A 4,700-nucleotide genomic window follows, 5' to 3' on the forward strand; every position below is an offset into this window, starting at 1 on the left:
TACACTTGCAAATCCTATATTGCGCAGCTAGTAGACTGTAATGTTTTGGCGACAGTAGAGTGTAATGTTTTGTCAGTAACCGTTTACTGTCACTAATTAGCCGTGGTGTTAGTTCACTAAAGGCATATCAAGTGCGTTGACATCTGTGACGTTTGCTATTAATTAAGATAACGTAAGATTATCGGCAGTGCGAAAGATCCTGTACAGACATCGGCACTTCTCTCCGCTGCAGGGAGTGCATACTGTCCGATGTCAGGAACGGGCCGGTAAATTCGGTGTAGATACGTAGTGATTAGTTGAAGTCACGTGCAATACTTACGCGGATAATCCGTTCCCCGTATACAACGAATGCCGACTCGCGTCATTTCGACAGTCCCGCTGAACGTCGTCTCTTCGAAGACGTTGCTGGCGTTTCGGGGAAGAGGTGCATCAAACACGGCAGCTCTTCAACGGTCGTATCTAACGAAGTCACGACGCGTACCGACTGTCGTCATTTCGACGGTCCCGCTGAACGTCGTCTCTTCGAAGACGTTGCTGGCGTTTCGGGGAACAGGTGCATCAAACACGGCAGCTCCTCGACGGTCGCAGACTGGCAAACGACTGTGTGCGTATTTTTTCGAGACCCGGATATCAGCAAGAATATCTTCCTTTTCCCGACGTCGCCGGCAATAGACGACACGCTCGGCGCGTACCGTCCGACGTCGGGAACGGGCAGTCTAAATTCGGTGGAGACACGATGCGCCGTTCCGGAGATATTCGCGCGCGAGCGGAAGCGAGCGCGATCGGCGGGAAACGGCGTCGTCGTGGGAGAAGTCAGGAAGACGACCGCGGTCTGACTTTCGAGCTGAATGAATTCGGCGTGCGCGAGCGAAATTCGGCCGAGATCGGACTCGCCGTCTTCGAGAGACGCTCGTACGTACGGGCACACAGACAGACAGACAGACAGACAGACACACAGACACCTCTCCTTTATATATAGAGACAAGCTCCAATGCCCGGCTTCGCCCGGGGGACAACCCATGCCAGGTGCTTCTCCTTTGCACTTCAAGACGTTGTTGCCCTTGCGAGGAACAGGTGTATCGATCTGGCATCTATTGGACACGAATCCCGTTCGGAAATCTATCAGAGCAGAACTGGAAGTCATATAATTGCTGTATAGTGTTGGTTATTATCCCTGTGCAAAAAATGTTCCAATCACAGCACAAACCAATTACACTAACTTATGCCCTTGTCAGCGCAACCCAAGCCAGACCACGTGGAGGTCAGGGCATATACTGGCTCAAAAAATTGGTTGAGACATGCTCAACCTGGAGCCCTCGCTCCGGTGGTATTTGAAGGTTATGTACCTGCTTGATGTCTTCAGCATAGGTCTCTTTGAGAAATTGATGCATCACCAGCTGCTGCAGCCACCAAAACAGTCTACTTTGTCCTGTTTGTTGCTGTGTGATACATATTGTCTACCTACCTTTTAGTGCATTATTGTAGTGTTTTGTCTGTTTAGTCGTTAGTCATTAATGTTTATCTAATTGACCATGTGTGCATGATCAAAAGCGGTGTCTTGAATGTTCAGTTGGGCTGAACTTACAGCCATGCAAAGCCACAGTCTGAGATGTCATGGAGTGCTTGGACACTCCTATTAACATTCAAATGGTAGTCCAGTATCACTGGGAATTAGTGGTATCTTTGGCAGATACACGTCCTGGCCTTTATGTGGTCCAGTAGCAATAGTTGCTTCCAGACAGTTGTTCATCATTCTCTTTAGTATAAGACGTGTGCCGTTTGCAATCCCAGGAGCCAGATTTCGAACAACCATTAGAGGAATTCCCACCTTTAGAGCCAGTTTATGAGGAGGCATACCAGCAGGTTCCAGGGAGTTAAGAAACTCCGAGGGATAGTGTACTGCATCATCATCTCTGACCGTGTCAATTGATTTATAGATCTTTATCTCTCCAGGAAACTGCTGAAACATCTCCCAGTTAATATCACGAATGGAGACATTGTGTGGTGCGAGAATAGCTCGTTGCATTAGCCATTCGAAGTCTTGGTAGTGATGTTGCAAGTTTGGGTACACTCGCTCTATCAAGGTCTGAGAAGAGTCGGTAACTGTGCCAAGATCTTCTGGAATGAAGATGGTATGACGTCCTTCAAGTACCGGTATATGACCGTTCCCAACTCGCAGCAAGAGACTTGCAAACTCAGCAGCGTTGGCGTCACCGTAGAGATAAGCTCTCTGTCATAAGATTTTTCTCTAAGTAGGTCAACTGTCAGTCTGTCTTCATGTCCCCTGTTTACAGGCGGCAGTCCGTACTCTTCAAGTTTCTGTCCACTCATCTGCTGTACTAATTCCTGTAGTCGAAAGATACACTCGTTGTACATATCATCAGTATAGTCCATGTCAGGCTGTCGAGCTTCCCTCGTAGACTGATGCAGTATGTCATCAGTCATATCATTTCGATATGCAGACCATATGGCAAGAGGGTCAGCAACATCACACGTGGTCAATATAACAGCAAACAGAGCACGTAGTGTAGATGCTCCGGCTCGCATGGCTGCCTCTTGCATGGCCATGGCCCAATGCAAGTCTTCTTCCAACAAACCCATGCAGTTACATGCTTCGCGAAAAGTCTGGCACTTTCGTGCATCAATCGTAAGCAAGTCATCAAAAGAGCAAGGTCCCCGCTTATGGTGAAGCAGAAGGCGTAAAAAGAAGCATTCCTGTTGCTTAGGATGCACGGCGTACACTCGACCAATGACCTCACTTTTTTTAAATGAAGTTATTTGACCATCACTGTAAACAGCTGTGCCAAGCCTTCGAGGGTTCCAGGTTTTGGTGCCTGAATGAAATGTAAAGTACTCGGGCACATTTACATAAAGCAAATTTTGAACAAACCTCTGGTCGGGCGTACTGGCTGCAGCTGCCGATGAAAACACTGTCTTTCGTCTCTTCGGAGGCATTGTAAAAACGACGAAAAATGTCGCGTATACACTTGCAAATCCTATATTGCGCAGCTAGTAGACTGTAATGTTTTGGCGACTGTAGAGTGTAATGTTTTGTCAGTAACCGTTTACTGTCACTAATTAGCCGTGGTGTTAGTTCACTAAAGGCATATCAAGTGCGTTGACATCTGTGACGTTTGCTATTAATTAAGATAACGTAAGATTAGCGGCAGTGCGAAAGATCCTGTACAGACATCGGCACTTCTCTCCGCTGCAGGGAGTGCATACTGTCCGATGTCAGAAACGGGTCGGTAAATTCGGTGTAGATACGTAGTGATTAGTTGAAGTCACGTGCAATACTTACCCGGATAATCCGTTCCCCGTATACAACGAATGCCGACTCGCGTCATTTCGACAGTCCCGCTGAACGTCGTCTGTTCGAAGACGTTGCTGGCGTTTCGGGGAACAGGTGCATCAAACACGGCAGCTCTTCGACGGTCGCAGACTGGCAAACGACTGTGTGCGTATTTTTTCGAGACCCGGATATCAGCAAGAATATCTTCCTTTTTCCGATGTCGCCGGCAATAGACGACACGCTCGGCGCGTACCGTCCGACGTCGGGAACGGGCAGTCTAAATTCGGTGGAGACACGATGCGCCGTTCCGGAGATATTCGCGCGCGAGCGGAAGCGAGCGCGATCGGCGGGAAACGGTGTCGTCGTGGGAGAAGTCAGGAAGACGACCGCGGTCTGACTTTCGACCTGAATGAATTCGGCGTGCGCGAGCGAAATTCGGCCGAGATCGGACTCGCCGTCTTCGAGAGACGCTCGTACGTACGGGCACACAGACAGACAGACACACAGACACCTCTCCTTTATATATATAGATGTTGTTAAAGACTCTGTAACAGGCATGTAGATGGACAGAAATAAACGCGCACGTGGACAGACACATTGACAGACACAATAACTTGCACATAGAATATAGAACATGATTTGAAATGCAATCATCAACATTTAGTTGTTTAGAATGCAGATTTCAGACAGACAACTTTATATCCATCTGCTACCAGTTCTCCAGAATTTACAATTTTACAACAGAAAATAATTAGCAAACAACTATTATACAAGTGGATGCACATTTCTGTTTGAATGTTTTTTACAAATTTAATTTATTGGTTTTACTGTATGTGGTTGTATTATAGAAATTCTCTTGTGGAAGTGGTGGAGGAGGCAACGACATCACAATCTCATTGACTACATCCAGTTAAGCAACATAGTTATATGAACTAGTGCAATACAATATGAACGTCTATTTGTGATAACTAGCTGTCTCTTGTGTATTTAGTCAGATCACCTGCTACCGTTTCTATGCCATCAACGAGACAAGTAAGACACATGGTCAACATCAAATACAAAAGTTTAGGTATAGACTTGTTATTTGGTTGTCTAGCCTGCCATCTTTGTTGAAGCAATTGAAGAAAATGCAGAAAAGCCGCCAGACCGAACAGTCACCCAAACGTCTGTCACAAGCAATACAATCTATAAGCTCTGACATTCCTGCATGGAATGACTGCAGAATCCAAGCAAAGAAACAAAATTGTTAGATGATTATCTGAGTTTCTCTTGTTATTTGTATATTATTGTTATTTGGATGTTAATTGTTGTGTAGCAACAGGAAGAGATGTGCCTGATTGGGTGAAGAAATTTCAAATGGAACATTCAGTTGTACGTGGTTTATGAAGATGGAGTGAGATAGAAAGAT

The 4,700-nt window shown here is 46.2% G+C and overlaps 1 long non-coding RNA gene across 1 annotated transcript in view; it reads left to right on the plus strand.

Annotated features, from left to right (window-relative positions):
• The first annotated feature begins 4,013 nt into the window (after nt 1–4,013).
• The window catches only part of LOC134176144 (uncharacterized), a 6,061-nt gene continuing 5,374 nt past the window's right edge, over nt 4,014–4,700 (plus strand). The window contains exons 1-3 of the long non-coding RNA XR_009969253.1: nt 4,014–4,324; nt 4,389–4,537; nt 4,608–4,700. The exon at nt 4,608–4,700 is cut by the window's right edge and continues 16 nt beyond it. This is a non-coding gene — a long non-coding RNA (uncharacterized LOC134176144). The remainder of the gene's footprint in view (nt 4,325–4,388; nt 4,538–4,607) is intronic.

Source organism: Corticium candelabrum, chromosome 2 (assembly GCF_963422355.1).
Source record: "Corticium candelabrum chromosome 2, ooCorCand1.1, whole genome shotgun sequence".
Classification (NCBI taxonomy): Eukaryota; Metazoa; Porifera; class Homoscleromorpha; order Homosclerophorida; family Plakinidae; genus Corticium; species Corticium candelabrum.